The 8,996-nt window shown below is 41.9% G+C and overlaps 1 protein-coding gene across 1 annotated transcript in view; it reads left to right on the top strand.

Annotated features, from left to right (window-relative positions):
• The first annotated feature begins 1,975 nt into the window (after positions 1–1,975).
• Srbd1 (S1 RNA binding domain 1) overlaps positions 1,976–8,996 on the top strand; it is a 184,343-nt gene continuing 177,322 nt past the window's right edge. The window contains exon 1 of the mRNA XM_013348969.1: positions 1,976–2,030. The gene's annotated coding sequence lies outside the window, so the exon portion shown is untranslated. The remainder of the gene's footprint in view (positions 2,031–8,996) is intronic.

The raw sequence follows: 8,996 nt of genomic DNA, 5'->3' as shown, positions 1-8,996 counted from the left end.
CCCAGCTTTTTCTAGACTCTTCTAAGAAAACAAATCCATCTTTAAAAATTTTTAAATGACATTTTACTTACTTAAATACTTTTAGTGTCTGTATGGGTGCACATGTGTGGCAGTCAGAGGTCAACTTGATGAGGCTGGTTCTCTCTTCCCACTGTGTGGAGTCCAGGCTTTGTTAGGCTTAGTGGCCAGCACCTTTATTCACTGAGCTGTCTTGTCAGCCCATCCATGGGTTTTTGGATCTGTGAAGTTATTATTTGAGATCGAATCCTCTGTAGCCCAGACTGGCCTCTAACTCACTATGTAGCTGAGGATGATCCTCCGACCTTTACCTTTCAAGTGCTGGGATTTCTGGCCATGCTCTCCTTGATCTATGAAATTGTAATCTAGACTAACAACAATCTCATTTCTCTAATTTAAAACTTGATTTCTTACGTTGTTTCTGTGAGCTTAGAGTTTAGTGGGATTGATGAAATTATGGCACTGGAAAAGATAAGTCATTCTTAATTTCCTCTGGGAATTGATTTGAGATGTATTCAAGTTAAGCAGGAAGAATTTCTGGAGAATGCTTTATAGATCTTAAATTGAAATGACTGAAAAAAAAAAGTGGAATTCAGGGTATAACAGTGGGTTTAAGATTAGGCTTCTTCCTAACCCCGAGAGCAGCATGGGGACTTTCTGTGTCTTAGGGTATAGCTTCTGCTAGTCTATTCAGATGAGAACTATGCAATTGCCTAGGCATTTGATGTGACCAAAACCAGACAGACAAATAACTAACTAACTAACTAACTAAATAAATAAATATTTAAAACAAAACCAAACATGCCTCCTTGTGGACAAAAAGCTATTTAAACCTAATTTAATAAAAAGACTCTATTTTTGTGTCAGAGGCCAACTTTGTGCTGTTGGTTCTCTCTTTACATGGGTTCCTGGAATGCAGTCAGGCTTAGCAGGCTTACTGGGCAAGTGCATTCCTGTATCACCTGAGCTCTATCACTAGCTCTATTTCTGTATTGTGAGCAAGGAAATCAGGGATATAAGATGTAAAGGAAAATGTGCCTAGGCTAGTTTATCAGGATTGTGGACACTACACTGCACACGGACTTTGAGTGTGAAATAGGGTAGGGTTTCTCACAGTGTGAAAGATCTACTTTTGCCTCAAGGTAACGATCCAGTGACTATTTCCAGTGTGCTGGGTTAGCTTAATAGAGATGGGGACTGGGGAAACAGGTCTAAAGGCAAGAAGCAATTTGTACAAATTGTCCAGGGAGTTTATAAGTTTATAAGAGGGCTCGGCTTCCCAATGGGTGAGCTTGGCAGTATACCGAATGGCCCGAGACCAGAGTAAGACACAGCTGACTCTCCAGCTAATGTCTCTCGTTACGTAAGGTTCCGCGTGGGGTGAATGAATGCAGACTTACCAAAGGCGGAAAGTTTCAGACATTTTCCTAGCGGGTTGCAAAACCCATTATATCAGAGTTTAGAAAATAATGAAATATACTATAAACATCCTGTGGACGTCACTTAAGGTTTTAATGTGACAATAGAGCCAAACTCCTTTCCATCTCCCACTACGAATGAATGATGCAATGAGCCGTTGCTGATTTCGAAAAAAAAAAAAAAATTTAGCCACGCTTTCTAGCAAGACAAGACGACTGAGGCGTGTTCGAGGCCAGCAGGGACAACGTGGCGAGCTCCAGTCAAGGGAAGGATGGGAGAAAGAAGGGAAGGATGGGAGAAAAGAGAGTAAAGTCGTCCAAGAGATGACAGGAAAAGGAAAACACAGAAGCGGACACACCATTTGCCAAAATCTTTACCCTTCCCTTGGGTAAGGGCGTACCCAAACTCCCCGCAGACTCAAGCAGCGCTCCCGGCCCGCCCCGTCCCGCCCCGCCCCGTCCCAACGTCCCGACCCTTCCCGGTAATCCGCTCTGGGGAAAGTAAGGCGGGACTTCCTGTATTTGAAAAACTTCCGGCGGGAACCGGAAGATTCCGCAACAGAACTCCAGTCTACAGACACGCCAGGCCGGAAGGTGAGCTTTGTGTCCGCCCTGGCGGCAGTGCTTCGGTCTGACCCAATTCTGGGTCTGGGCGGCGGTACTTTGGGGGCCACTTACCGTTATGAGTGCTTGTTTGGGAGAGAGCAAATTTTGAGACGAATTTTCGTTACGTTTTAGTATCAGCGGTCCGCCTCACAATCTACACCTGTTACCTGGCACGTTCTTTCATTGCACCAGCTGGCAGCGCTTGGCAGGCGTGAGAAAGCCAGGGCGAACTTTGTTATTTTTGTTTTCCCCCCATAGAGTCGGAGGTGAGGGAAGAAACACTGTCAGATCGCAGTACTCCGAATCACTCGCATCTTCGGAAGTGCTCTGGGCATAGAGGAGGCGCTCCAGCAGTTGAGGATGAATGAGTACTCTAGGCAACTTTCCGCTCTTCCCACAGGGCAGCTTTTTAAATGTCCGTGCAATGAGAAACGAGGATAGCATTGGTACTTGTGTCTCTGAGTTCTAGGACCTTTGCCTTACACCTTTAAACCATTTCAGTCTTAAGGTTCTCATTCATAAAAGAATGCAGCAGGGCTTTCTCATCGCAAAGGCTAGCCGCAACTCTCCTGCTAAGTTTTTGGTTTTCGGCTTTTGTTTTATTTTTTCCTAGAGAATCTCTGCTAACATTTGAAGCACTTTTGTTGGTTCCCCAGGCGAACATTTAGATGCCTCTTGAGTTCTCTCTCTTTTCTCCTACACACGATTTTATTTGTTTTTTTTGTTTGTTTGTTTTTTTGGTTTTTTCGAGACAGGGTTTCTCTGTGGCTTTTTGGAGCCTGTCCTGGAACTAGCTCTGTAGACCAGGCTGGCCTCGAACTCCCAGAGATTCGCCTGCCTCTGCCTCCCGAGTGCTGGGATTAAAGGCGTGCACCACCATCGCCCGGCCTACATACAACTTTAAATGCTGTTTCCCCCTTTAAAATATATTTTGTGTGTGTGTGTGTGTGTGTGTGTGTGTGTGTGTGAATTGCCTTTTCTCCCTATTTTCACTTTCCCCAGTTTCTCGAATCTCCTCAGTGATACCACAGGAGCCTGTAATTTAGAACTGCTTATCCCTGCAGAGATAGTGAATATGAATGAAATAATTCAGAAGAGGGAATGTTTCCGATCACTAAAGAATGGGAGCCTTCTTATGTGTCATAATCTTTTCCAAACAGCAGTGAAGTAAGAGTGATAGAAAATTCTTTTATTTTTTTCCTATGGAGACCCTATTTGTACTTAAGTTTATTCAATACATAAATACTTTTAGATCAGTTATTAAATTCTGGCCTCTCAGGTACTGAAGTAAAGCCAGCGTTTTCTTTAACCCCGAATTTATTGAATTGAGGGTGTCAGACAGAAAACAATATTATACTTTTAGCCTATTTTATATACTACTGTATACAGGATGGAAGGGGGAAGATGATATAAAAATGCCATTTTAGGTACGCGGATGCTGAGAGCTAAGGGATGAGAAGTAACCAGATGTTTGATATGAATAGGATTAGGGCTCTTCAGGTGGAGTGGACCTGATGTGGGGAAGACTCATGCTTGGAACAGGGATGGAAAGGAGGTGACTCCAAGCAAGCAGATAGATGAAGGGATGAGTGGGGTTAGGGATAGAATGTGTCAGTCCTGAGAACGGTCTTGGTTTTGATTCTTGAAGCACCAGATGGAAAGTCCCCGAGTGTTTTCAGAGCATTTTAGGAGTGATCTCAGGGAGAATGGATGGTAGGGGCAAGAGTGGAAGAACTGGAGGGCAGCTGAGAGCTTGCTGCAGCAGTCTAGTAAGAGCTAAAGACGAGTGTGGTTTGTGTCCCATGTAATCCTCAAATTCATAGATTGGGAGGTCAGGCCTTTGCAAGGTGTTTTGGATTAGATGAGGCCATAAGAGTAGCCCCTCTTCTCCCCCCCCCCCCCCAAACGACACTGAAAGGCAGAGACAGGAAAAGCTCAGCCTACAGTTCCTTTTCTTTAGCACGGTAATGCCTTTCGTTCTGGAATAATGTGGAAAGCAGGCCTATTTCTAGGCCGTGGGATTGTGAAGGAATGTTGTTTTTGTTAATTACCCAGTCTCATCCCCTGCTATAGCAGTAGAGACTAGGGCCTCACTGGCAGTGCTGATGAAATATGATAAATTTTGGAGGAAGAATTCATTTACTAATAGTCTGAATATTGGCGATGGAGGGGAAAAAAGATTGCCAGTACTGGCTTTACACGTGGCTCCTTGGTAAGCGATGGGCATCCTCACTATCTTGATTGTGAAAATGTGTTTACTTATGTCAGAATTTAGCAGATTTGAAAAATCTAATCATGAGCAGGGGATTTTGTGTTAGCTTCTTTAGGGAAGCTATTAAAAAAGTCTCAAATTTTAGCTTAACAAGTGGATAGATACTGAGAGTGGAAATAGGGATACTAACAGTTTTTTAGAAGAGGGATGTAATTATCAAGAGTCCCTTTATGAATGTGTCAAATTTGGGAAACTAGGAGACCTCTAAATAGTTTCAGGGGCAATTTATTGTGTCAGTCTGAATCATTTTCCGTGTATATGCCTGTGTGTGCGCATGCACGTGCGGGTGCTTCAGGCAGCCAAGGTCAAGAGGGTGTCGTCATTAGTCACCTTTCTGTTTGAGGCAAGGTCTCTCCCTGAAGCTGGAGCTCACTGATGTGGCTGGATTGATTGTCCAGCAAGCTCCTATGATCAATCCTGTTGTGCCCCACCTCGTGCAGCAAGGAATGACGCTACCACCGGAGCTCTTCTCACTGCAGTTTATTCCAGGACTTTATTCACTTTCTCTCTCTTTTCCCCCCTCTCTCTCTCTTCTCTCTCCCCGTTGACCTCTCTCTTTTCTCTCTCTGGGCAAACGTCTCCCAGCCCTTAAGTAGGCATGGGCTGCCAACCCCGAACTGCCAGGTGGGCACTGCCCATAGGCTCACACATATGCAGGCAGCTGATAATCATTGCATTATTATAGCATAAGTCAGGTCTTAGCCATCTCAGGAGTTGATTATACATCTCCATCAGGTGTGATTCCACGCAGCTTGCTACACAATCCTCTTGTCTGTCTCCCCTACCCTATGTAAATCTAAATCTTAAATTTTGGGACAGAGGGAGTAGGATTTTAATAAGTAGGTGCTCTAGGTACAGTCTTGTACTTTTATTGATGTTTGGGATGGATACCAACAGAACATGTACAACTACCGAAAGTGCTTCTCTAAGACCATCTCACCTATAGAGCTGTCTTAGTTGAGTACACTGTAATGCCCAGATGACAATTGCCTGGTGATGTATTTCTGAGAATATATCCCTGTTATCTTCAAACATGTCAGTCATCAAGGTTTTGGTTATCCCAAGTGGAGTACACAAGTATACAAATCCCTGAGAGAATACTTGATATAGGTAGTTGCATACAAATAATAATTTCTAATTTTTGCCTACACACACACTATATATCTATATATCTATATATATCCTGTTTGTAAATAGATAATTGTGTTTTACCTAATTTTCCATGTTCCATTAACTCTAGAATACTTAATAAAGAGGTAGTTCAAAGTTTGTGTTTAGGGAAAACTTTAAAGACCCGTGGTTAATCTAAATACTAACTGTGATGGTTAATCTTGGTTGCCAATTTGACAGACGATGCTAACTGTGATGGTTAATCTTGGTTGCCAATTTGACAGACGATACTAACTGTGATGGTTAATCTTGGTTGCCCATTTGACAGACGAAGGAACCTCAGTTGAGTCATTGCCTCCATCTAATTGCAGTATGAGTATGTCTGCAGAAAAGAGCCAGCCCATTGTGGGCAGTTCCATCCCTAAGCAGATGGGCTTGACTTATATAAGACAGGTAGCGGAATGAAAGCCTGGGAGCGAGCCGGTAATTAGTGTTCCTCTGTGGTTCCAGCCTCCAGCTCCTGCCTTGAGTGTCTGCCTTGGCTTCCCTTGGTGGACTGACTATAAGCTGTAAGACGAAATAAATTCTTTCCATACCAAGTTTCTTTTGTTCATATGTTTATCACAGCATGGGACATTGACCTACCAAGGATTTTAAACCCCTCCCTGTAAAAGCTGAAGTGTAGCAACAGATTTGGCATGTGTTATGAATTAAGGTGTAATAGTTCTCCCTTCCAAGACCCCCTGGTGGAAGTCTGAAATGTTTAATAGCACCAAACCCTATATCTACCACGTTTCTTCCCATGTATGCATATCTGTGATAAAGCTAAATAATTATATTAGGTACATTAAGAGATTGACAACTACTAACAAGGAAAAATATTTATATTTATATTGTAATAAAAGTGTTTGCATTGCTTTTCATGTTTTGGGGCCACAATTAAGTAAGCTTGAACTCAAGCACTGTGGTATGGTGATGGCGTGACTGCTAACTCACTGCCATGTAGGTATCAGTGTGTACAGAATGACTGCTGGGCAGAGGGCTAATTCGTGTTCTTGACTGGATGGATGGAAATGAATGGAGATTTTATCCTGTTGCTTTAGAATAGTGTGCTGTTGAAATCTATTGATTGTTTATTTTTGGAATTTTCTGTTTAATGTTTATGGACTTCAGTTGACAAAGATGACTCAAACCATATAAAGCCAAACTTTAGATGGGAGTGGCCTGATATTACTGTTGGGATGGTCAGAGTAGTTGTAAGGTAAGTGAAATGAGGGAGGGTTGCTTGATAGGGCTTGACACCTTTAGATTAGATGGCTTTCCCATTGTTTTCTTTTTGAGGCAGAATCTCCTGTAGCACAGGCTGATCTTGACCTCTGATCTTCTTGCCTCTTCTTCCCAACATGTGTTGATTTTTATGCAGGATTCAGATTCTCCAGGGAGGCCTTTTCCGTTGTCTTTCATGGAGGACAAGGATCTAACTGGTGGCTTTTTCTTTGTTTTTTTGAGATGGAGTCTCTTGTATCCCAGGTTCACTTTGAACTCATTGTATGGCTGAGAACAACTTTAAGCTCTCAATCCCTCTGCCTCCCAGGAGCTGCCCTGTCATATCTGATTTCTAAGGTAGTAGGGCTCGAACCCAGGACTTCATGCATGCCAGGCAAGCACTCTCCCCCCCACCTCTCACTGGTGACTTCTGGGGGTTTTAGCGTTCAATTTGAATGGTGTGTATGTATACAGTTGCGTTCATTGTCTTCTAGTCTTGACTCTGTTCTGGAAAAGAAAATAAACTCTAGACTTTTTTTTTTTTTTTTGGATCAGTTGCACATGTAACATGGGCTAGGGCACCTAAGACTCTTTGTCAGACAAAGATACCCAGCCCCAGATCCCTAACTGTTGTTCCTAATGATTTCAACAGTCATTTCTGTTGTCTATTTGTCTTTTCTTTCTTTCTTTGCTCCTTCCTTTGTTCCTTCCTTCCTTTTTAAAAAGTTAAAAGAAAAATTTTTTAATGGGGAGACTAAAGGCTAAATTCTAAAATGCCCCAATTACTGGCTTGGGATTTTAATTTTTATATAGTAAAATCTGTTAATCTTTTTGGGTTTGAGTTTTAAGATGTGCTTAGTGACATCTGCATTTTGTCATCTTACTCAACGTTCTGAAGAGTTACTTTTTGCTTTTTGTAGAACTTTTAAAGCTTTGTTTTGTGTGATTTAAATAGTTCACCATCTTAGGGCGTGGTTTTGCTACTGAGGAGGGTGTGGAAGTTAAATACTTGCTTTTCTTCAGAGGATTAGCTAGTTGTCTTGCAAAGTGAATTCATGTTCTTCCCTGACGTATTTTGAATCAGCACCCTTGTCAAACATCAACTTCCTCTTATTTATTGCTTGATAGGATCTTAGATTGTAGCCCTGGCTGGCCTGAAGCTCTTTATGTAGACCATGCTAGCCTAGAACTCTTAGTGATCCTCCTGCTTCTGCCTTCTTTGCAGTGGGATTAAAGGTGTGCCACATTCCTGTTCAGTCTTCTTTTTTACAGTTTTGTTTTTATTGTGGTAAATTGTTTATAAGAAATCCCATTTTCCTGTTCCCTTGTGATAATAGCTAGAACTGTTTATTTGAGGTAGGATGACCCCATAACCAGAGAGATGCCTAACAGACATTGAAGGAAGAGAGGAGAGAGTTCCCTCTGTCCTTCTGTTTCCTTCCTGACACGGTCTGCCTCATGGTTCTGCTCTCCCTGGACGGAGCTGCTGGGAAAGAAATCCTGTTCCTCTTGGTGACAACCCCTTTGGTACTTGTCTGAGGTATTACCTCCTCTGATAAGTGCTCTTAGAAGCAGAAGCTTACAGTAGCCCACTGGTCCAGGGACTTGCCTCACAGATTCTGAATAGGCAGGCTAATGTAGTTTTTATAGTTTGACAAACATATTTTGGGGAGTAATAAATGTTATCAGTTTAAGTAAATTTTTTACTTATTATATTATGTGATGTCTCTTGTCATTTGTCTTAATTTTTTTTTTTAGCGCTGAACCGTTGACTGTGGTAAATATTTTTGGTAGCATAGGTTAATCATTTATAGTACAAGAGGATGTGAGCCTTGTTTTAGGAATAGCCTTGCTGCTTACTCAAGCATCCTTTTGTTCGACTCCTACCTTATGAAGACACCTCTACTGTACTGTTACCAGAAGACACAGAAGAGAAGAAATATTTCTTATATTTGATACTTTAATAGATGACTTTATAATTTGTTGACTGGTAGTGTCACCATAAAATGATACTTGCGGAATACTCAAACATTTAATTCTAAAATATACTTATTACCCTGTAAGATCTTGTCTTTCTCTAAAAGATGGCCCCATACTCTTAAGGTATTTGAGACCGTTGGAAGACTGCTGGGTGTTCTTCTGATCAGCAGGCTACATCCTGCGGGAAGCCAGTGTTTGGGCTTGTGAACAAATGTGATGTTTTTCTCTCCTTTATGTCATTTCTAACAGCAAAGCTTTTGGAGTGTTAGTTTTGAATGGAGATTCATTTTATAGCCAAACAAAGTGATAAAAATATTCATGTCAGC

Source organism: Microtus ochrogaster, chromosome 16 (assembly GCF_000317375.1).
Source record: "Microtus ochrogaster isolate Prairie Vole_2 chromosome 16, MicOch1.0, whole genome shotgun sequence".
NCBI lineage: Eukaryota > Metazoa > Chordata > Mammalia > Rodentia > Cricetidae > Microtus > Microtus ochrogaster.
This window is presented reverse-complemented; position numbering and strand designations above follow the sequence as displayed.